We start from the raw sequence: 26,044 nt of genomic DNA, 5'->3' as shown, positions 1-26,044 counted from the left end.
ACCAAATACATTGTATAAATATAAGCAATCAGCAACAAATAAGTAAAAATATAATCATGCTACAAATAAAATAAAATAAAATAAAACAAGAAAGATAAAGGTTATGAGCTGCCAGTTCAGAAAACTGGATGTCCTTAGGACACTGTTTCCTTTAGTTCTTTGTTTTTATGCTAATTTATATTATTCTACTTATTGTTTCCCTCTTACAACTTTTTATTATTTTTCTTTTACTACTTTAAAAAAAGATTATATATATATATATGATTATAGTGTAGCTGTCTTCAAACACACCAGAAGAGGGCATCAGATCCCATTACAGACGGTTGTGAGCCACTATGTGGTTGCTGGGAATTGAACTCAGGACCTCTGGAAGAGCAGTCTTCCACTTAACCACTGAACCATCTCTCCAGCACTCTTACTAACTTTTTAAATATAAAGTTATATTTCAATCTTCCTTTTCTCTCTTTTTCTTTGAAGTAAATTTGGTTTTTAAGTCAGAAGAGTAAAGAGACTGTCTATTGGGGAAAAAAAATCTTTGGCAGCTATGGATCTGACAAGGAATTATAATCTATAAAGAACTACAAAAGTTAAAGCCATCCCCTAAGTCATCCAGCCAGTAAATGGGTGTGAGGTGAGTACAAACAAGCTTCTCAGACTAAGAATATAAATGGCCAATAAATAGTTCTTAAAGTGTTCAATATCCTCAGCCCTTATGAAAATGCAAATTAAAAGTATATTGAGAATCTACTCCACTCAGAATGACTTATCAAGAGAGCAAAAAATGACTGTTAGCAAGAATGTGGGTTGAGGAAAAGCCCAGAAAATGCGATGCATGAGTGCAAACGGTGCAGCAGTAGGGAAATCAGACCAGTGGATTCTTGAAAACAGTCATTTGGAACCCACCACTTGACCCAGTTATGGCTCTTCTAGTTATATACGTGAAGGTCAGGGGAAATGACCCAGCCTCAGAAAGATAAATGTTCCATGTTCTCCTATACTTATAGAATTGGGTGCGGGACATGGTGGCACAAGCCTTTAATCCCAGCACTCAGGAGGCAGAGGCAGACATATCTCTGACTTCAAGGCCAGCTTACTCACAGAGTAAGTTCCAGGACAGACAGGGGGCTACATAGAGAAACCCTGTTTCAGAAAACAAAACAAATAAAAAAAACCAAACAAAAAATTAAAATTAGAATTGAGATATTAATTTATATATGCATGTATATATGTAACATTAAAATTCAAGAGGGACTAGAACAGAGGAGAAATATCCAAAGGGAGGGGATGGGTAAACAAAAGATGGAACTTCTGACTAAGCAAAATGATAGACTAGATAGGTCCTCTCACTGAGGAACAATTGAATTCTTTGTAAGATAGAATTTAAAAGATTACTTGTCCAAACAGTGTACTGCTTTCAACTTCTGAGAATTCATGTGTTTAGTTCTGTAAAATTATGTCACTATTTATTCAAATGTTGCTTTCTCTCCATTTTATTTGTTTGTTTGTTTTTGAGACAAGGTCTCACTATGTGGCCTGAATGTCCTGGAACTCCCTACGTAGAGCACACTGGTCTTGAACTCACAGAGATCCACCTGTCTCCACCTCTTGAGTGCTGGGGTTAAAGCCATGTACCTCCTTACCTGGCCTATTGTTAAAAGTTTTTGTTTCTATTTATTTTTCTATTTTCTTTATATTCTATTTATCAGCTAGTCTTTTAGTTTTCATTTTCTTGTCCCTCTGAGTGTTGAATAATTTTTTTCAGATCAGACTTCCAATTTGTTGATTTTACTTTTACCTGTGTTTTCTGGTTTTTAGTCTTTGGCTTTTAATGTAACAATTGCTGCTTTTTGTTTACAGATTGTGTATGTTTTACTTTTGATAATTTCCCAATGATGGTATTTTTGTGATTCAGATTATACATCATACATGAGTATTTTGTAGTCTGTAAGTGGAACTTTAAATATCTGAAAAATTTAACTGTCCAGTTCTGCTTGTTTTTGCTGACTCTAACCAAGGTGATTTGCCTTTTTTATTTTGTACATTTGGATCGGAGCCTCATATTTGGTTGATCTTAATGTCTGGAAAACTTAGAGAACCACTAACTAAAGATGTTTGTTGATGAAGGCAGCCATAGTTTTCAGTGGACTTTTGTAGTTTCTGGTGATATTCTTGCCTTGTAGCTTAACACCCACTCCTTAGTCACAGATGGATTGATATTAACATCTGTCTCCAGAACAGTGTCTCCCTCCTCACCCACATTTGCAGCTCACTGCTTATTGGCCCTCCTTGGATGTTTCCATAATGAACCAATTAGCATAGGCTAAGTCCCACAATTTTAATCTAAGTGGTTTAAAAATAGTAAAATTTGGATTCTTGATCTGTGGTAGGCCACAGTACCTACATGCACTGGCTAAGTTGTCTTACTCTATCTAGTATGTCAATCTTAAGAGAGTGTGGTGGAAGGCAAACACACAGTCTTTACTCTCTTCACTTAAGGGTGATCCTGAACCTTTTTACTACTGGCCAGAAGTAGTTCTTGACTTCTGCAGTTGGAAAGCTGGGAAGTACAGCCTTCTATATTCCCAGGAAGAAGAGAAGCAGGTTTTGGTGAGTCCTAGTCATGTCCAACATGGCTAACTACCGAAAGCCCAATGCAAATGTTCCTGCTATCTAGTGAGTTCTGCAGTAACAGAAGTTTCCAGATAACTTACTAATATTACACTGGGTTCTGAGAACCAATAAATGTCACAAATGCTGCATTGGGTCCTTAAAACTTAAGTGACTAATTTTTATGAACTGTTAGGAGGAAGGAGATAATACCTAAGTGTTTTTAAAAACATTCTTTAAGTTTAATAGAATGGAACAGAGTGGATATGAGTTACATAGAGACAGCACACTGCAGTGCATATAGACACAAGGGAAGCTATTTGAAAGAAATAGTATCAGATAAATGGGGAAAGGTAACAATACCTACTGTCTTTCAAAACAGTTAAATTTCCTCAGATTCTTCTCTGATAAATATCCATACTGATGCTTACAGGAAGTTATTGACTCTGGATGACTTAGAATATATAACATTAGTGAAATTAGCTCCTCTAAGTTCTGATTAAAATTAATATTATTTTTGCTTCATTTATTGGTTTTGAAATTTCAGTTACATTGGTTATTTTGTGTTCACACACTTGTGGTGGTCATTGGACAACTTATGGAAGTCTGTTCTCTCCCTCTACCGTGTGAGTCCTGGGGATCAAACCCAGCTTGTGAAGCTTAGCAGCCAGCACACCGACCTACCTATGTACCAACCTACCTACGTACCTACGTACCTACCTACCTACCAACTACCTACCTACCAACTACCTACCTACCTTCCTACCTACCTACCAACTACCTACCTACCTACCTACCTTCCTACCTACCTACCAACTACCTACCTACCTACCTACCTGCCTACCTACCTACCTACCTACCAACTACCTACCTACCAACCACCTACCTACCTACCTACTGAGTCACCTGGCCAGCTCAAGATTATAAAAGTCAACCAATTGTTCAGACTGTAGTGAAGTTTCTGTTGAATGTGAGTTACAGGGGTGTGAATAGCTGTTACCTGTGTAGCTGGAAGGAACAGGTTCAGTAGGAAAGAGTCTCTTACGTCACAACACTATTAAGAAAACAAATATAGAATTACTAGTGTTTAAATCTATTTTCAGGATTTTAAATTATACGTTGCATGAAAACCTTAAACTTGAAGAGGCTTATTGAGCCTCTCATTCCTCTGTCTGAACAGCTGCCAGTGGCTGATGATTGTAATTAGTGTTATTATTGTTAATAATAATAATTAATAGAAAAGCCTGTTTTAGAATGTGATGCTTTTAAAAATAATATTGAAGATGACAGAGCCTATATCATTTTTCCCTCAATAAAGTTTCAGGTTGTAAAAACACATCATAATTATTATTCCCTACAAAACACAACTTAGTTTAACTGGGATCATTTCCTCTAGCCAAGATAGTTAAAGAAAATAGCTCTGAAAAAAAATACATTTAAATCTTGCGAGAAGTGTTACCTAAGTAGAGGGTGGTTATTGTTATTCTAACACTTGCATTAGTAACAAGCAAGAAAGCCTGCTCTCCCATCATGTACCTCAATCTTTGCATTCTCTAGAGCGTTCATTTTATTTTTGAATGACTATTTAATTGACCTCAAAAATTTGAAATACTTTTTCAGTGATAAATTTTGGCATAGGATCCTGCAAAGTCCTGGAATACTGACCAAGAAAAAGAAAGATTTTTTCCCCCTTAGCACTTAACTACAAAAATAGAATAGCTAACTTAAGGGATGCCATGCACTTGCCCAGCACTGGTACTGTGCAGTGTGTGCCCCGCACATGCCCATCACTGATACTGTATGCACATGCCCAGCTGGTACTGTCTGCACAGGCCCAGCACTGATACTGTATGCACATGCCCAGCACTGATACTGTATGTGCAGTCCTAGCACTGGTACTGTATGTGCAGGCCCAGCACTGGTACTGCAGAGTACAATATGCAGGACTCACTCAGTCTCACCAGCAGTCATCTTGTTTAAGTAGTATTCTAATCACACACACACACACACACACACACACACACACGTTGCTGTGTGTGCTCATGCTTGTGTATACACCTCAGTACTTGCTTATGTGTGCATTGCATGTGTGTGTTGGTAGGGGTGAAAATCTGGGCATCATTCATACTAGGCAGCAACTCTTCTTCAGACTCTAACTGCAGCCACAGATGGCCTTCTTGCTCCCAATGTTGCTGCCTCTCAGGAGGTAGTCATTGACCCATATTTTAATGTATGTTTCTGTTAAAAAGCCAGACCCTAAAACCCAACTGATGAATTTTCAGCCAAATAACATACACAATTTGTAGTTTCTTTTTCAACTCAATTCCTTTCTAGAAAAAAAAAAATCTTTATACTTGAAGGTTTGAAAGAAACATTTAAAGTTACTTGCTAACTCTGATTTTAAGAAGGAAATAAAACAAATTTAGAGACTTGGGTTGGATTCAGCAGGAGAATTAAGTGAAGCATTTTCTTCTAAAGATTTTACTTTTTAAATACATTTATTTTTATTTAAATGTTTATGTGTATGGGTGTCTTGCCTGCACCTAAGTCTGTAGCACACGCCTGTGGGGGCTTCATGAGAATGTTGGAGACCCTGAAATTGGAGTTACAAATGGTTATAGGCCTCCATATAGGTGCTGGGAATTGAATACAGGTCCCTTGAAAGAACAGCAATTGCTTGTAACCACCGAGCTATCTCTCTAGCTGTCCCTCAAAGCACCAACTTGTTATTGGGCTTTAGTAATTCTGTTTCCGATCCAATAGTCTAATAAGAAACAAATCTTGCCATACAAGGTTATAAATGAAGTCTTGCTAAGTTCTTACCAAGTCACCACAAAAACATACTTTATACCTCTGCTTTCTTTTTTCTTACCTAACCACCCCCCAACCCCATTTCTCCCTTGTCCCCCTTTCTCCCTCTCTCTTCTCTCACTTTTTATAGTTCTGGGACCGATACTGAGTGTTTCTACCCCTAACTCACAGCCCGATTCTCAGTTTACTTTTTAAAAAGTGCCTTTCTTTATTGTTACATGTGTGTGTTTATCCATGCCGACATACCCGTGTCACAGTGCGTGGTGGGGGTCAAAGGAGACCTTTAGGGAGTCAGTTCTGCCCCTCCATCACCACACTCAGGATTCCAGCTCAGGTTGCCAGGCTTGTCCGGCAAGCATTTTTATCCACTGAGCCATCTCACTAACTCATTCTTTTCACTTTTTTTTTTTTTTTTTTTTTTGAGACAGGGATTTGCTAAGTTATCCAGGCTGCTTTTAACTCACTCAGTAGCCCAGGCTGGTCTTGAGATTGTGATTCTCGTGCCTCAGTCTCCCTGGTAGCTAGGAGCACAGGTCGGTGCTGCCAGATCTGGCTCATTCTTTTCTCTTTTTTGTTGCAATGTTTTTTTTTTTTCTTTTAATAGATCAATTCTTGTATGAAGTGCATTCAGTTTCTTCCAATTGAAGGTGATCAGAAGATGAGTATACCATTTCTGATTGAGAATAAAAAATAATGATGTAAAAATAAGTACCCTGTGTGTACCTGAAAATACCCTGGGAAAAATGTTTTACCTTTTCCAAATACTAGTAGAGATCAGAAGCTGGTGAACCCTACAGCGTGTAGTCACCATTCTGATGGCATTATAATATTTTAGGGTCCTGTTTGCACCTCACGTCTCTGTGACAACATCTACAGCAGCGGCTTTGTATCTGTGCAACAGGCTCTACAGTGACCTGTGCTCACCCTAGCAAAGGCTGGCACTAGGATTTGATAATATCTTTAGCAACAGCAGCAACAATGACTCATGGGAAAAGGCCTAGCTCTGATCATGGGAGTGGTGGCATTGCTGATGCATGGATCCATCCTTCCCTAGAATTTTCATCACTTAGAGGACAGCGGAAAGGCCAAATTGCTTGCTAGCAGAGGACCAAAGAAAAGAGGAGACAAGTGAAGTACTTACTTGAGGCAATGGTGAACTAGACAGGCTGAATTCAGCCACTGAATCCAGACCTGTGTTTTCCATTTGATAGATTAGATTTGTAAGAAGTGGGGTGGTTTACCTGAGGATTCACCCCATGTGGTTGGTTTGGATCTTCATGTTGTTTTCTGATTCTTATTGTGCTGCTGACTGAGCAAGCTGCATTTCCCAAGTTCCCAGGTCACAGGACTTCTGTGTTGGATGGGTCAGAAGGCTCTGGTTGGAGATTTCCAAGAAGAGAGAAGACAGGGTGGGTCTCTCCCTCTCTCTCCCTCCCTCCCCTCCTTGCTCACTCTCTCCCCTCCCCCTCCCCCTCTTGCTCCTCCTTATGCCTCCCATTTCTCTCCCCTTCTTTCCTATCTCCTCCCACTCTGCCTTGCCTTGCCAGTCTTCATCACCAAGCTCACAGTCCACCATCGCTTCTCCCATGATTCCTTACTGGTCCCTGGCTCCAGGAATGCTGCTTGCCTTTTAGTTTTGGGTAGTGGCAGATTGTTGTTGTTGCTAACCCTTAGGTTACTCTATGCTACTCTTTATGGTTTCTATCAGCAAGTGGTACATGTCAAGATATGTCTCTGTTTTTTTAAATTGGATCTTGCATCTACTCCAAGTTTGACTCAAAAGTTGATATGGCCAAAAGAAATGAAACAAAACAACAACAAGAACAACAACAACAACAACAACAACAAAACAAAACAAACAAAACAAAAACACCAAGAAAACCAAAACTGACTTATGCCCAAGAATTCTCACTTGCTACATGACTTCTCTTTTTTTTTTTGAATGGAGGATTCTTTCTTTCTTTTTCTTTTTTTTTTTTCTTACTCCAAAGATTATTTGAGGATTTATGGAGTCATGGAGAATTCTTTATAGTTAGGAGCATGCATTTTAGTACATGTTCTTGTCACTTACAGAGTCAAGTGTGGCCCATGCTTGTTAAAGCTCCTCTGCATGCAGAATCTTCTGTCTGGGGGTGGTGGAGGGGACTTAAAGACCATGGCTAGGCCCTCACTGATTTTGGCTACATTTGGTGTGCTCTGTAAAACACAGAATTTCAGTCTTCCAGTGGTTTCTGAATGTAGTCTGGGTGAGAATTAAACCATAGCATCAGCTGTTCCCAAAGTATGGTCCTTAGACCAACCACCTCAATATGGCCTGGTAGCATGGGAGAGGTGCAAGCCCTTAGGGTTCCAGGACCACTAACTCAGAATCCTCATGTTAGGTCCCAGAAGACAGCCTTTAACAGCCTGATGCCTCCTGAAGCTTGCGTGAAGATACAGTAGGCAAACAGCCATTCAGCTCCTAAGAGGTGGGTTGCACTGCATTCACTCAGCTGGCAAAGGGGTTCTGTGTTTATCATCTCTTGCTATGTACTGCTCTGATGTGCACATTAATACCTGTGTGTCTGTCTTAGTTGTTACTTCCAGCAAGCCATATGTGGGGGTAGAATTGACACATAGGCAACACCTTGTTATAAAGCATGCCTTGCATATCAGAAACTGCAAGATGCCACAGCTGAAAGGATGGTCTCCATCCTCACAGCACCGAGAGCTGAACAAAGTTCAGATGAGATGAAAGCAATTCAAACACATCAGATTGAATGTTGTGGAGATCTTGCCCTGATATATCTTCAAGGCGTAAGAACAGTAGTATGGCTGCTCTGAGGATCACTGTGGTCACAGACCTACTTTCCCACAAGCTAACGCTCATATAGTGTTGAAAAGGACAAGAATTAATTCATCAGATGTGGGCGAATAAGTCTATGATGGCCTTAGTATCTTCCCAAACAGGCAGGTCCTAAGGGAGCTGACTTGGCATCTCTGCAACCCACAGTGGTCTCCGTCACGAGGAATCACTCCTCAGGAAGTTTCTGCAATGGTAACCTGCAGATAGGTCTGCTTAGCGAGCCCAAGGACAGAAAATTTGAAGAAAGGACCTCTGACTGTAGGCTGAAAGAAATTATTATGGTATTGTCGAGGAAGGTATACTCACTGGAGCAACAGTGGCCTTAAACATATTCACAAGATTTGGGATTCCCCATCAGGGCAGGAGGGTAAATTAGGCTGGGTAGTACTGGCCCTCTCCACACGAGGGAGCCTAGATTCCTCGTTTATGTTTTCTGAGAACACAATTTGTAGTTTCATCTTGCCACAAATTAAACATGAGTGACTTCTGTTTTATCATTTCAAAGTTTATTTCATGTAGTTCTGATGGTTTCATGACGTTCCAAACAGTTACATCTTTTTCTTCTGGGACTTTGGGATGCCAGGTTAAGACACTAGAAAAACATGGGCTGTGTTTCTGCTAACAGTATCCTTTTATGAGCCTGATGCTATTTGAATTATCTGCAAAAACATCTTCTTCATTAGTGCCTATGAACAAGATCTGTCAGTGAAATCGTCTACAAAATATGCCCCTGCATATTTGAAAGAGTATTTACATAACACAGAAAACAACTCATTGATTCATTTAAAGTCATAAAACAATTGTGTGGTGTATTTTCTTATTACGGCACTTTGGAGACCTTGCTGGCAACAAGTTGGGACCTGAGTGGCTTGGCTCCTTTTCAGATGGCATTTAGGAGTAAGAAAGGGGCTGTCTGTCCCAGAGGAGGGCCTGTGTGGGATGGGGCTAGGTACGCTACAGCCAAGAGGGGAGAAGCAAATGGAAACTTCCCCCAAAACTGTGGTGTAAAATTGCAAAATAATAATGAACTGGGCAAAGGGGACCAAAGAAAGGGAGAAACTTTAGTGACATTGGGTTAAAGTAGCAACAGTCACCCCCAAGGCTGGGGTTCTGTGATGCTTCAGGGCACAGCACACTGGCACACAAAGCAGTGTTTTTTTCTGTTTTTCTAGAGAATTCCATTTTTTTCTCACCATAACTTTCTCCCACCATAATTTTTTCTTGCCATGTAAATATGTCATGGGCTGAGGAGACAGATGGGCTAATTTTCCAGTTCTGTATGGTTTCCTGCAGAGATTAGAGGTACTAGGTTCTGGGAGGACGGCTCAGTTGGTGAGGACATGAGGGAGGGGGTGCAAGTTCTGATTGTCAGTGTGCACAAGAAAATCCAGGCAGGGTGCTATGTGCCCGAGATCTCAGTGTGGAGACACGAAGATTTCTACAGCGCACTGGCCAGCTGATCTGGCAGAACTGGTAAGCTCAGGTTCAGCGAGGCACCCTGTTTTAACAAAGATACCTGACATTGGCTTCTGGCTGCTAAGTGCACACACGTGAGCACACATACATGCATACTTGAACATGTACAAACACGTACACACATAAAGAAAGGAAAATTACAGATATTAGCACTTCTAAAACTATTGATTTTTGTCTTGCCTTGCTGCAAAATCTGTTCCTTATCAGAGGGACAGGAATTGGGGATAGGAAAGCACAACAGAACAGTGTTCTAGGCTACCCTCTTATGCAAAGTGTAAGCATTTTCTCTAAGACACATGCTAAAATGCTCAGTCTTTAAATTAACATGACCTCATGTCCACATGACTGACCATGTCACCTAACCTGGCTGTGAGAAGATGTGAGGGCCTGGTTTGTTTATGTCTGTAGCTGTCATCAGCAGAGATCATGAATGAGAGGGATGTGTGAAGTCCCAAGAGTTCCCAGGGTGCTCTACGTTGGGTCATTATCCTGGGGTAATTGGCGTTGAAAGGGTAGGACCTCTAACGAGCTGCTTCTGTCCCTAATGGCCGGGAGCCTGGAAATTAGCACAGTGCCTGCTGTTCTACATGAGTGACCCGGCCTCTGGAGCGTCCTAGTCCCTCCAGGAAGGTTCTGTGACCACCTCATGGTCACTGCAGTAATGGCAACAATTACAGAATGGCCCTTTCAGTGAGACTCGTGTGCATCAGTTAGAGACTAATCTCATTTGAGCAACAACAGGCCTGCTTGTAATGTCCATTGACTGACCAGCACCTCAGTGTGGTTGGCTGGATGTGGCTTGTACATCTTGTGGAAGGAGAAAGATGCAGAGGGAGAGGTGATGCCGTGCCTGGCTGCAGAAATGAAGTTTAAGATGGCAAGTGAATAAACATCACAGCCATGGTCCTTTCGAGCTTCTGACTTGATCTTTACAATCTACAGATACTTGAGGAGAAACACAAAGGGACAAAAGACGGGAGAGCATGGAAGAGCTGTGAACCCACGGGAAGGTTGGTGAGTAAGACTTAAACACAATTCTTGGGTCTGAAGGTGTATCTCAGTCTTTGCCCAGCGTGTGCAATGCCCCAGATTCCATTCCCAGCACTACAAAAACAAAACAGGACTAAAGCTATCACGGGGAAGTGATGGATAGGGCAGTGACCTCAGTCTGACTGTCATACATGGCATGCATACCTCTAAATGCCACACTGTATCCCCTGACTATGTGCAATTATTATGACCCAATTTAAAATAAAAATACTTAAGATAATAACCAGCTTGTTATCACAGGTCTCAACACACATGTGGATTTGTGGATGTGGTGGGGTCCTTACCTAGGAAACCTCCATATTTTAAAGGTGCAGGAGAGCTCCTGGTGACTCATTCAGGAAGACTTGGCTTTATTTCATATGTTAGAATGACCAGTCCTGTTCGCTCATGACAACAGTGACTGTGCTCATGACTCAGGTGACTCGAGAGACAATCCATGCGCGAAGGTTGAGGGTCTGTTTTAGAGATGTGTGTACACATGATGAGTTCCCGATAGGGAGGCCTCTTGATCCTGGACCTTGACACGTCACTTGTTTCATCCTAGTCTTGACATTGAGAACAATTTTGTACTATTCGTCCACCAAGATTATTTCCTTAGCGATGTGGGTAAATTATTTTTTACTGAATTTAACACACTACTAAATTTAGCGTAATATGGATTCATAGACTATCTTCTGTGTGGAAAGACAGAGGTGGTGAATGAATTGCAAAGCATTCATTTGTGTTTAACTGTGTGTGTGTGTGTGAAATTTTTCCTGTGCTAGGGCTGATCCAAGTAAGTATTCTACTACTGAGTATCTGGGCATGCAAAATATTTCTGAGTATAAACTACATAAGGAAACACAAGCTAGGAAAATTAGGTGGATTCAAAAGTAAACTAAGTCTTTAATGTATTATTTTTAGTTTTGATATTTCCTACTGTATTTACATCATTCCCACTCTCCACTCCTCCTCTTCAGCTCCTCTCCAACTCACTTCCAAATTCATTAGCTCTTCTTCTATCATTGTCCCACATACCTCCTTAGACGACATAGTGTTATTCAAATGGACAAGTGCTTAGGGCTGACCAATTAGGATTGGACAGTTGGTGTGGGGGTGCTCATCCCTGAAGAAGACTGATTCTCCGTCAGCACCTATTGACGGCCTGTCGCCTGTGAGCTAGGGGTGGGGACTCATGTGAAATTTCCCCCATCCATGTTGGCCTATCAACTAGTTTAGTTTGCTGTCACTAAAGAAGTCTGGTTTACATAGCCATATTGTTGAGATGTAATGGGCACAGCATTCTTGCTGTATGCAGAAGACACTACATAATGGCAGTCATCCTGAGCCTCTGGCTCCTGCAGTCTTTTTATTGCCTCTGAGATGCTCTCAGAGCATAGGTGTTGGGATTGCAATGTGGCTGTAAGGGATGCAGCTGGGTACCTCATGGCTATTTATTCTCTTCATTCCAACCAATAAGAGCCTCCATCTGCTGCAAAAAGAAGCTTCCTTTATGAGGGCAAACTAAGCGTGCTTACCACCATGGTGCTTTTCTTTGAGAACACTTGGTTCACTCAATCGATTTAGAGTGGAAGAAGAAACAAGAAAAGCTGTTTGGAATATGTGTAATGGTTCATGTTGATTTACAGTCTTAGGAAAGTAAAGATTAAAGGTGGAAGGTGAAGAATCAGATGCACTTAGTGACCTCAATTTGTTTTGAGTTCTCCACAGTGCATGGGATCAAACCTAGGACTTTGTATTTCCTAGGTCAGCACTCTGTCATGGAGCTACATCCCCAACACTGTCCCAAAGTGTTAAAGAAAGCCTTTGCTGTCATTTGTAGTGTTAAGTGTTTGTCTCAGCTAAGTTATGCAGACATAGAAATTGCTTGTAAAATATAATTTTGCTAGAAAAATGATCCCTTATTCGGTCAAAATGAGGAGCCAGTGCAGAATTCAGTTCACAAATGACCAATTTAATGTATATTATTAGTGCATGAAAATAATTGTAGGTGCAAAAGGGAGTCTCCCTTTGCAGCAGCTGCCTTAGGTATGCTGGGCTAATAGTGCCCAGTCAAGTTGGGTCCTGTAACATTTGCCCTCTGCTTTTGGCTGCCCTCCCTGCAGTGTGGAGCTGTAAGAGGAGGGAAGGGAACCATCAGCTTCTACTGTCTTCCTTTCTTCTTTCCTTTCTTCCTTCCTTCCTTCCTTCCTTCCTTCCTTCCTTCCTTCCTTCCTTCCTTCCTTCCTTACTTCCTTCACTGAGAGGGTGCTTCCCTGCACCAGGCATCCCCCTTCCCTGGGGTATCAAGTCTCTACAGGATTAGTGGCATCCTCTCTCACTGATGCCAGACAAGGCCGTCCTCTGCTACATATGTGCCTGGGACCACGGACCAGCCCATGCATTCTCTTTGGTCAGTGGCTTAGTTTCTGGGAACTCCCAGGAGTCTGAGTTAGTTGACACTGTTGGTCTTCCTATGGAGTTGTCATCAATTCTTCCCCAACTCTTCCATAGGAATCCCTGACCTCAGTCTATAATGGTTGGCTGTAAGTATCTGCATCTGTCTCAGTCAGCTGCCTGTAGGGCCTCTCAGGGAACAGCCGTGCTGGGCTCCTGTCTGGAAGCACAACATAGCATCAGTAATAGTGTCAGGGTTTGGTGCCCACCCATGGGATGAATCCCAAGTTGGGCCAGTCACTGGGTTACCTTTCCTTCAGTCTCTTCTCTATTTTTGTCCCTGCATTTCTTTTAGACAGGAACAATTCTGGGTCAAAAATTTTGAAGGTGGGTTGGTGACCTCATCCCTCCACTGGAGGCCCTGTCTATCTACAGAAGTTGGTCTCTTCAGGTTCTATCTCCCCACTGTTGGGCATTTTGGCTAAGGACATCACCACTGAATCCTAGGAGCCTCTTACACCCCAGGTTCCTGGGACTTTCTAGAGGTTTCCCCCACTCCCACCCCAGAAGCTTCATATTTCCATTCATTCTCCTGGTCCTCTGGGCTTTTCTCCTGTCTCCTCCCATAACTGACCCAACTCCCTTTTCCCCCTCCCCCTCCTCTTTTCCATCCAGGTTCTTCCCTCCCCTAAATCCCATGATAGTTTTGTTCCTTATTCTACATGGGGTTGAAGCATCCTCACTTGGGCCCTTCTTCTTGTTAAACTTCTTATGGTCATCTGTGGGTTGTATCATGGGTATTATGTACTTTTTGGCTAATATCCATTTATCAGTGAATACATACTATACATATCCTTTTGGGTCTGGGTTACCTCACTCAGGATTATATTTTCTAGTTCCATCCATTTGCCTGCAAAATTTATAATGTTCTTGTTTTTAATAGCTGAATAGTATTCCATTGTGTAAATGAACCACATTTTCTGTATCTATTTTTCGGCTGAGGGACATCTGGGTTGTTTGCAGTTTTTGGCTGTCACGAGTAAGACTGCTATGAACACAGTGGAGCACATGTCCTTATAGTATGGTGGAGCATCTTTTGGGTATATGCCCAGGAGCAGCATAGCTGGGTCTATTTCAAATTTTCTGAGGAACTACCAGATTGATTTCTAGAGTGGTTCTTCCAGTTTGCAATCCTACCAGCAATGGAAGAATCCTCCACATTCTTGCCAACATGTGCTGTCACTTGAGGTTTTGATCTTAGCCCTTCTGATTGGTGTAAGGTGGAATCTCAGGGTTGTTTTGGGTTGTATTTCCCTAATGACTAAGGATATTGAACATTAAGTGCTTCTTGACCATTTCAAGATTCCTCTGTTGAGAATTCTCTGTTTAGCTCTGTACTCCAGTTTTAATTGGGTTGTTTAGTTTTTTGGAGTCTAACTTGCTTCACCTTATTTCTAAGAAGAGATTTTTTCCTGACTGCATCTTACTCTTGTGGCTTTATTTAGAGATAGCAGGGAACCCATTTCAGGGTTCAAATGTGGGTTTGCGTTCCTGCTCATTTGCTATGTATACCTTAAAGACCTGTTGCCTAAGAGTTGGGAAATGCTTATCTGGGCATTGCGTTTTTTCATGTATGTACGTAACTAATTCTTTTTCCCAACTTGAATGAGAGTTTGCTTGAGGTAGTCCAGGATATCTTTGGTGCTACATCAACCACAAATAGATGCAGGAAGCCAAGTCTGTCCTAGGTTAAGAAGCCAATTGTGGGGCTGCCGAGATGGCTCAGTGGTTAAACCACTGGTTGCTCTTTCAGAGGACCTGGGTTCTGTTTGCAGCAGCTGCATGGCAGCTCACAACCATCAGTAACACAGCCACAGGGGATCTGACACCCTTTTTTTTTCTAGCCTCCTAGGATCTTGCATGCACATGGTACACCTATATACCTGCAGGCAAAACATTCATACACAAAATATAAATAAAAATAAATATTTTAAAAAAGAAACAAATTGCTCACTTTGGAACCTCAAATAGAAACCTCTCTTTTGGAAAAACACAAGAAAATTCAATGGATGTGGTAAAAAAAAAAACTTCTAACCCACCTCCACTCAGAGATTAGGATTGATCTTTAATTTAATGCCACCAAGGTGAAATGACTCAGTGACTCACTATGGTTCATTGGAAGCTTCAGCACTTGAGTTGGATAGTGACTCCTGGCAGCCACAATCTATGAGGACATAGAGCCAGTTACTGGGACAAACAAACAGCCAGCAGTTTCTATACCCCCGTCAGGAGATATGAAAAACAGAGAGTATACATTTTTTAATTTAGTGCATTTTTGGTACTCAATAAATGTATAATAATAATAACCATCACATTTTTATTAGACACTGCACATTTATGAGCAAGCTTGGTGGTCTCTTTGGGCCTCTGCCAAGGTCTAATGGAGCCTTCCTAGTTGTTCAGATTTCTCTTCTAGGTTTCTCTCATTTTTACATAATTTAAAGAACAATGGCAAATTTACCAAGAATCCAGGGAAAAGGTGACATTTATCTTATCTGAGAGTCAATCTACTCTAGTGTCTGCAAGCCAAGGACATTCTTCTGGAGATGTCAGTGCTGTATAACAAAGTCGAGCAGAAGATAACCACTCACAAAGAAAAATAAAAATGTTAGCTTTGCCTTTAGTTCAAAAATTGGTTTCTGATCCAAGGCTCAACAGTCATTGACTTATGAAGCCAAAGAGTATGCTTACTCATCAATAATAGCCCAGCTGGGAATTGGCACACAAAATGGTGCCTAGCTTTTTAGAAACCAGAAATGAAGTGTGGTTGAAAGCAGAATTATTGCCATAACATCAAGGCCCATGAATATAAAATGTTCTGAGAGTGAGAAGAAATTGGAAAGTAGCCACACAAATTGTTTTATAGAACTTAACATTTTCTCCGTGTACTTCAGCAGAAAGCTGTGAGGTGCTATTGTAATCCGGATAACTATCAAGATTATAATTTTTTTTGGCTCTTTACCTTAATTGGTACTCTTGTCAGGTAGTCTGATTTGTGGCATCAAACGATAAGACAGGGACGTTTGTTCAGTCTATCAATAATTCCTCATGAGCACTTAACATGGACCAGCTCCCCTTCTGGAGACTTGAATGTATTCGTGAGCAGGACAAAGCTGTCTTGGCAGCATTACACTGGGTCATGGCCATGTTGGGGAACATTCTGATGAGTCCAATGCTGTAGGAAATCTGCAGTACAGTTAAGATTGAAAGGTGAAGGAAACTGAAGTGCAGTAAGGAGATCTGTCCCCCTGCTTGCAATGAGACCCATTGGTGACACTCACATAATTGAGGAGTTCCCACCTATGTGCAGAAAGCACAGGGCTAATGCTTCCATCTTTACTCTTCTCATGGCCACAGCAAAACAATTGACAAACACAGCTTAAGGGAAGAGGGTTTGTTTTAGCTCCCATTAAAGAGTGCTGTCCACGATGGAAGGGCAGTCATGGTAGCAGGTGGCCACGTGGTATCCACAGAGCACAATGGACACCAGTGCTGGATTTCTCTCTCCTGTGTTTGGTGACTGTATATGATTTAACTTTTTATCTTTCAACCTTAACTGTACTGCAGAGTTCTTGTTACCTTACCCTCAGCAGGGTGCTCCCCAGCAGGACTGAAGTTTAATGCTGCTCAGCCTGAGCTTGGTCCTGCTCAGGATGCATCCACTTAGGATGAGTCCTCCCATCTTAGCTAACAGAACCTACAGCATCCCTCACTGACATCTCCAGAAGCCTGGCTTCTTGGTGATAAATCCTGTCAAGCTGACAATCAGTATTGCCCATCAATGTGCCTTATACCTGAAATTCTGGGAGGCAGAAATGTTATGAATTTTGTAGTATTTTCTTCTATATATACGTATATATTCTCATATATCTATATTCTCTCTCTCTCTCTCTCTCTCTCTCTCTCTCTCTCACACACACACACACACACAGAGAGAGAGAGAGAGAGAGAGAGAGAGAGAGAGAGAGAGAGAGAGAGAGAGAGAAAGATATCTTGGCAGTGATACCCAAGTATAAACACTAAAAATATCTATGTTCTATCTATCTATCTATCTATCTATCTATCTATCTATCTATCTATCTATCTATCTATCTGTATATTGCACAAATATCTTGCAGTTAATTTAAAAACTGCATCTTAAATAATTTTATGCAGAAAACAATGTTTCACAGTATGAGATTTTCTACTCTGGCATCATACTGGGGGTCAGAAAATTTCAGATTTTGGAACACCTTAGATTTTAGATTTTAGATTAGGGATGCTGACTGCTCCCCATCTGTTAACATATTATTTACTATACTATATAACATTGTGTTGTGTGATTATGGGGTTTGAGGAAGCTGAAGATTTGCACAGAGGGGTAGTGGCTCAAGGGAGCTGATGTCACCGTTCCAGCAGGAGATGTGAGCCTGAGGCCAAGGAGGACTAGGATTTTCACATCTGAATCCCTAGGTAGGAAACCAACATCAACTCAAAGGCTGGCAGCCAGGCAGAGGGAGCTCTTTCTTCCTCAGCTTTTTATTCCGTCTAGGGCTTCCTTCCATCGATGAAGCCCACCCACGTCAGGGAGGACAATCTGTTTTCTTCTGAATACCAATTAAAATGTCAATCTCATCCAGAAACACCCTTAAAACACACGCAGGCAAAGTGTCTGACCAAATATCTGGGCACTTCACGGCTCAGTCAAATTAATACATAAAATTAATCATCATAGTGGTGGAGAGTATCTTTAAAACATGAAGCAACTGTAAACATATTTACCATACGTAAGTAGTAAATCATTGTCTTAGTGAGACACATGTAACAAATGTGTAGGTTGGTGTGGGGCTTATACAGAAGTAACTTTTTGTTGTCTGATGTTAACTGATTTGACATTCGTTCATGATGCTGACTCATAACTTCCAGTGTGCTGCCCATGCATATATGTGCTCACACAGCGTGTGTGCATATTGACAATAGTTTTCAGATATCTAGCCAATGCATTTTCCCAGAAGACATGCTCTTGAATGTTTAAAATTATTTTATTTCTTTAGGCAGGTATTGAGAGAGCAGCCAAGTTAATTAGGGGCAAAGCTGGTGAAGGTGACAGTGTAAACTCACGCCAGGGCTTAGAGAAGCCATTCCACCCACCTGAATCCACACTCTTCACTTTTGCCAAAAGATTGATACTTGCCATATAATGTTAGGGTGAGCAAGCTGAGGGCAGTGACTAGATTCCAGGCAGCATCCAGACCCCTGGATGAGCAATGAATAGAAGCTCAGTCTGTGGGGTTGCTTATCTTTCTGTGTGGACTTAGTATTATAAACATGTAAGAAAAGTCTTCTTATGTGGAATGATGTCACGATTCATCTTCCTTGTCAAGTTGACTGACTTAGAATCACCATGCCTGTAGATCTCTGTTGTGTCTATGAGAGTATTTCTGGAAGGGTTCAGCTGAGCACAGAAGACCTGAATGTGAGCATCCATCCCATAGGCTGGGTTCCAGAATGAATCAAAAGAAGAATGTGAGCTGGGTAACAGAATTCATCACTCCTTCCTGATTGTGGCCTCAGTGTGACCAGCTGCTTCTTGTTCCTGCTACTATGCCTTCTCTGCTATGAAGAACCACATCTTCAGACTGTGAGCACAAGCAAGCCCTTCCTCTCTTAAGTTGCCTTCTACAGGTCTTTCAGTCCTTAAGTCAGCAGCCAGGACAATCACTGACAAATGGCAGCAGCCCCAGCTCTATGAAAAGTATGACCATTTTCTACCCCAGATCTCTGAGCTCAGTTGCAGGTTGTATTTTTCCCTTCTCTGAGCTCTGCTACCTACAGCTGTAGAAGGAAGGGTACTGACTAGGGGAGGGACTAGGGGAGGGACTGGGCCAAGTGAAAGGGTGTTCATTGTAGTTTTGTTTAGAACAGTGAAAAGCATTTAGTAATTGAGGAGAAAACTGAGAAAATATGGCACATTTGTAGTATGGGCAGTGAAGTGGTCTTACAAAGAGTGAGGCATCATATTTTGGACAGAGGAGAGTCTCTAGGCTGATATATATATGTATGTATATACATATATATTCATATATATATCTGTGTGTGTATGTGTGTGTATATATATGTGTATATCATATGTCACATATATAATATATGTCATATATATGACATATATGTGTATATGTATATATATATATATGCAGATATGGAGGGACTGAGATATGAGTGGGATTGAGATTGGGGTACATGATGATATTTATGTGTGTGTACTCACATATATATAGACATAGACATATACTGGGAGGTGAGTGACATTGGGATCCCAATGTCACTCACCTCCCAGTATATGGCTTTGCCTCTTCCTGCATATCTCTCTCTCTCTCTCTCTCTCTCTCTCTTTCTCATCATGTAACCCAATGTTACTCATCTCCCAGTCGCTCCATATCTGCCCTCTGCCCTTCCAACCTCCTCTTATCACAGAGAAAACAAAACAAATAAACAAATACATAAACAAACAAACAAAACAAAATCAACAAATAATAATAATAATTAATATTTTTGGCATAGAAACTGTGGTATGTCACAGTGTGTCACATAGTATATACCCTTTGGCCCAAACAGGAAATGTTCATTGCAGTGAGTCATTGGTCTGGTTTGAGGTCTCTAGCTTTTGCTACAGCATCAATTCTGGATCCTCATAAAAATTCCTCTCATATGTCCTGTTGTTGCCCTGTGTCATGGAGATCCTGCAGCTTTGGATCTGCAGGACCTGCCCCTTCACAAGCTCCAGCAGCTCATAGATGAGGTAGATGTTGGGGTGGGCCAATTCAGAGCCCTGGATCTGGGCCTGGGTGGTAGCTGAGTTGGTCATTCTACCAGCTCTCTAGTGCCCAAGCCATGGGTCCAGCTCTCCTGTGTTGCCCAGGTGAGGTGTGGTGCCAGCTCTCCCAAGTGCTGCAGCCAGCAAGGGTGGGGGGAGGAGGGGTGACGGAGTAGGGGAGCAGCTATCCCCAGCTTATGCCATTGAGGGGTGGGGTCATGGAATGCTGGCTTTTAAAAAGTAAGTTACACAGCATATGTATACATTATTCCCTTTTCAAGAAATAGTCCCGTGTGTGTGTGTGTGTGTGTGTGTGTGTGTGTGTCTCCTTGTCTTAGAAAAGATCAGAGTGAAGACTGACAAGGGTGGGAACACTGTTTTTACTTCCTGTGCTTCTGATTGTTGAGTGTTATACAATAAGTTTGTGTTGATTTTTGAAAATATTTCGTGTGTGTGTATGTGTGTATGTTAACTGAAAAAAAGGAGGGGAGTCCTTTCCATGAAAAGATCTGTTCTGGTTCAAGTAGCCAAGGGGAAATGGTAAACATAAATAAAAAACCATCTCAAAACATTTGTTGTGCTTTAAATATTTAATTCCCTGCATAGGCTCAGGTGTTTGAACACTTGGACTCCAGTTTTGGAAGGTTGTAGAATCTTTAGGAGGTGAAGTCATGATGGAGGAAGTGGGTCACTGAAAACAGGCATTAAAGTTGTATAGAGTGTCCCCACTTTCTGTCTGCTCCCTGCGTCTGTTCTGACCAGGTGTGGGAAAGTTAAGAGGCCCAGCTGTACATTCCTACCATCTGTTTCTATGCTTTTCTTTCCATGATGACCTATAGCCCCTCAAAGTATAAACTGAGATAAACCTTTCTCCTTTTATGTTGTTTCTTTGTTCCAAATATGTTGCAGGTATTTGGTCATAGCAGAAAGAAAAAAGAAAGTAACTAATCCAGACAAGTAACACTGAGGAATGGGGCTGTTGCTGTGATAAACCAGGCTGCATGGTTCACAGACCTTTGGACTCGTTTTGCCAGAGGAATGCAGAAGAGTTTGTGCTGCAAGCTTAAGTTCTAGAATGACATAAACAGAGACTGTGGGTCACTCTGGTGGGAGTTTGGAAGACAATAAGGCTGAGTGAAATATGGATAATTGTTTGTGGTGGTTTGAATATGCTTGGCCCAGGGAGTGGCACTATTAGGAGGTGTGGCCTTGTTGGAGTAGGTGTGGCCTTGTTGGAGGAAGTGTGTCACTTGGGGGTGGGCTTTGAGACCCTTCTCCTAGCTGACTTCAGAACAAGATGTAGAAGTCTCAGCTCCTCCAGCCCTTTGCCTGCCTTGAATGTTGCTGAAGGGGGAACCCTTTTTGACGAAAACACCCAGAGAAGTATTTCTCTAGGACCAACTTCATAGGCACACAGGGCCTTTTGCAGCTGTTCCACAGGGCTCACAAGACCTCTTAAGCTGTCAGGCAAACATGTCAATATTGACTATAGGGTACAGGCTTTTCAGTCATGAAAGATGCAAGAATGAGGGATCATTGAGATTTGCACCAAGGTTCCAGAGAGATGTGGAAGACAGGTAATGTCTGGCAAGTCCGGATTTCCCAAAAAAGAGGCCTTCACATGTCATTTCTGGAAGATGGGGAAGTGAAGTGTAAGTTGTAAAGTAGGTCCCAGAATTTTGGAGATGCCTGATCACGAGGCATCTCCTGAGGAAAGCTGCAGGCTGCAGAGTAGCACTGTCACAAGAGAAAGTCTACTTGTGTCTCAACTGGAAGAAGCAGTAGGGTTGGCTTATCTAAGGCTGTGGAGCCCAGATGGTTCCACAGATGCTTCAGATGCTGAACTTAGAGCTATAGGACCTGGTATTTTCTCTGCTGGGTTCTAGCTTTGCTTTGGCCCTGTGTTTCCTTGCTAGGTCTTCACTCATCTCTTTTTGGATAGAAATGTTTACTTTGCAGCATTGTATACATCAAGCTTACAACTGGGGCTGGTATTTATTTATTATTTATTTAACTTTAATCAGTGATTCATGGTTAAGAAATTGCTTTGAACTTCAGAAGAGACTTTGGACTTTTTAACAGTATTGGAACTGGCAAAAGCCATGGGAACTTTTGAAATCGGATTGAATACAGTTTGCACTATAAGGTGGCTGTGAACCTATGGTGGCCAGGGATGGAATGTTGTGCTTTGAGTGTGAAATGTCCTCCATAGAATCTTGTGTTTAAACATGGTTTTCCTACAGCCCAGTGCTACTTTGTGTCCTCTTTCTGCTTTAAGACTATAGCTACAATATGGCTAGCCACCTCATGCTTCTGTTACCAAGTCTTCCCTACCATGGTGGACTATATTTATTCCTAAACTGTGGGTGCAAATAAACTCTTCCTTAAAGACATTTTGTCACATGAGAAGAAAAGTAACAAGTACATTTATTTAATATTTAGAACGTATGAATTTATTTACTCTTTATGCAGTGTTGGCTTACTAAAGCAAAGCATTTCTCATGAGTAAGCCAGACTTTTCTTAGTGGGGAAATCACATGTTCTGTGACTGAAAGCTCTTCATTGTATTCAACTTGTATTATGACTCTTTCAAAGGAAAACATTTAGTTGAGGCTTACAGTTCAAACGTTTAATCCATTATCATTATGGCAGGAAACAGTACACAGGCAGACATGGTGCTAGAGAGGTAGCTGAGAGTTCTACATCTGGATCTGCAGGCAGCAGGAAGTGACAGTGACATATTGGCCAGGCATGAGCTTCTGAAACCTCAAAGCCCACCCCCTAATGATACACCTCCTCCAACAAAGCCACACCTACTCCAACAAGACCACACCTACTCCAACAAGGCCACTCCTCCTAATAGCACCACTTTCTATGGGCCTATGGGGCCATTGTTATTCAAACCATTACAGGGAGTAAGGGACAGTTTTCCCAAAGGGTTTCTCTGGGATTATATTCCAGGATGAGAATGCTGTTCAGAAGGACTTCCCTCTGCTTAGCATCAAAGTTCTTAATCTATATGACTTCATTGTTCTCTGGAATTGGGGTTCTGGCTATGCATTCCAAAGGTGGTGGTGGAGTAGCCAAGTGGATGGGAAGTCATCTACAGTTGACTTAAACCAATGGTCACTTGGGAAGTAGGTTGGCCCTGCACCAGTCTACACAGTATCTTTGAGAATGGGATCTGGCTACCAGATAACTCAAGCTCAGCCAAATGTGCAAATCCCTGGGTTAATAAGAGAAGATAGAGCCTGCTCGGACAGTGAAACAATGACATAATTAGTATAAATGTCATCCGAAACATCATTAATAAACAAACAATAAGGCTACAATTTCAGAGGCAAGGTTTCTGTGACTATTTTCTCTGGTCTGACTTAAAATTAAGTTTTGGATCAAATAAAGTCTTACTAATGCTGTTTTTTCAAGTTAATCACCATGCAAAAACATGTAGGATTAATTTAAATTTGATTAATATAAAGTAGACATTGTCTACAATGTCAACTAGAGAAAGTGTTAGGAACCTTCTCCAGTTTTCTACAAATTATACAAGTTATTGTGAGCTGTGGTCACTCCACTGCACTGTGGAATGTATAGTTTAAGTTTTTAGAGATTCTTGTTTATTTTTATTTTATGTGCATGAGTATTTTGCTTGCACATATATCTGCACACCATGTGTGTGCATGGTACCCATAGAGACCAGGAGAAGGTTTTGGGTCCCTTGGAACTGGACTTACAGATGCTTGTTAACTACCATGTGGGTGTTGGGAATTGAATCTGGGTCCTCTGGAAGAGTAACTAGTGTAACCACCGACCTTTTCTCTAGCTCTAGAATGTCAATTTTAAATAAAGACTAAATGGAGCTCAGTGAATATCCAGAATTTCTTGCTCATGGGCAAATGATTCGGGAGTAGCAGCACATTTACCTGTTAGCTAGATATGGGGAGTTTGTGGTAGGAGGGATGGTCTTTTGATAACTGACTTTGCAAAACTAAACAAAAACTATTGCACCCATTTTGATCCCCTATAGCTCTTAAAATGCACTGTTTTAAGCGTTTGCTTATTAGTTTTTTTCTTTATGGCATAGTGGTGAGTTGAGATGGAGTGTCATAATCTGTTCCAGTATAGTCTTGAACTCCTGGTGTTTCTCCTGCCTCAGGCTCTCAAATGCTAGGATTATTAGTGGTTTCTTCTATCTAAGAATTTTAATATATTTTGCAGGTGTTCTTACAGTAGCTATTGTTAAAGCTTGCACTGGTCTAGAATAGAAGAGGTACAGCTTCAAAACCAAAGCTCATATCTTGTAAATATTCAGTATTTCTATAGACTTTGTAGCAGGTCACATGTCACACATGGTATATATATACATATATATACACACATACATATGTGTGTATAAACAATCTGTATACATGTATATAGTCTATAAGGACAAAAAATGTCATTAATATTAGAAAGCTAAGCTCTAATAAAGTAGCATTTAGGAATGTTAAAGCATCATTAGCAGATAGATGGATTGTAAATGTATAATTCAAGTTCTAAAAATTTTCTCCTAGACATTGATCAAATTAAAATTAATACTGCATGGTTTTGCTTGCTGATTAACTTGAAAAATAACATTAGTAAGACTGTCTGGTCTAAATCTTTATTTTAAATTAGATCAGAGAAAAATAGTTACAGAGACATTGCCTCTGAAATTGTAGCCTCAGATTTTGTTTATTAATCATACCTTACCTGTCTAGTACTGTTACATTTTACTGTTTACCTTGGGACTGTCAAAGTCCAGGCCAGGAGATCAAGCAAGTCAACTGTTTGAGTAAAATCTTGGATCAACATTCCCCATCTTAACTTCTTGTTTGAGAATTTCATGCACGTGTTTAGATCAAACCCAGCCTCTACTCATTCCCTTCAAACTCTTCTTGTACTCTTCACCACCTTGTCTTAACTTGCTGCACCTTTTTATTGACCCACTGACCCCATTGAGTGCTGCCTGTATGTTTATGGGAGCAAGGTCACTCACTGGAGCATGGACAACCTGCTAGGGGCTACCTCCCTAAAGACAATTGACTTCCCCTCCACTAGTAGCCTTTAGCTTCCAGTAGCTCATCAGATATGGACAGACATCATGAGACCTTCCCCCATTCATGCTGGAATTCTTGCTGGCTTGACTATGCTCAGGTCTTGTGCAGTCAACCATAGCAGAATGAGTTTGTGCACAATGGTGTTATTATATCGGGGACATACTGATTTGTGGAAGTCTTCTGCAAACTCTGGCTCTTACTTTTTATTTTGTCTGTCACTTGTGAAATAATTCCTGCACCTTGGAAGGAAATAGTTACAGAAATGAATAGTTATTCTTCACTGGGAGGAAAGGGGATGGGGTGATGAACTACTTTCTGATTGGACTTAAGGTCTGCTCCAAAATACGGAACACATGCCAGGTACTTCTAATTAGGCCCAGAACCCATGGATGGGCAGGTAATAGGTCCTAGAAAAGAACTACTATTATTTTCTAATCAGGCATGATATCAAACTGACCTCTAAATACTTATCTTTATACTCCCAGACTAGTACTCTTCAGAAAAGCTGTCTTTGTAGCAGGTGGAGATTCACAGAGGAGAAGGAGAAACACAGAGGTGAAGTCCTTGGCCCTAAATGGGACAGCTGGGTTAGCATTATTAACCAAAAGGGAAGGAAATTCCAGCAATAAGTCTGCAATCCCAGGCAACTGTATTGTATCAGCCTACATATAATCCTTACATACATCCAGGACCAAGCCCTCTCCCTGGGGTTCAACATGACAATAAGAAAATCAGTCGATAGTCTTTCCTAAGCATGCTTGACTCTCAGTAAACAAAACAGATGTGGAACATCATTTTATTAACACAGGTTTGGATGTTTTCCATTCATCTTAGTGGTTAACATGAAATCCTACTTTGCTATTTAACTGCTTAGCATTTTAAGTGTCAAAATAAAAATTTCTTTAATAATCTCAGACAAATCTAGATAATTACTATATTTCCCCTAGA

This window comes from Arvicanthis niloticus, chromosome 3 (assembly GCF_011762505.2).
Source record: "Arvicanthis niloticus isolate mArvNil1 chromosome 3, mArvNil1.pat.X, whole genome shotgun sequence".
Lineage (NCBI taxonomy): Eukaryota > Metazoa > Chordata > Mammalia > Rodentia > Muridae > Arvicanthis > Arvicanthis niloticus.
This window is presented reverse-complemented; position numbering follows the sequence as displayed.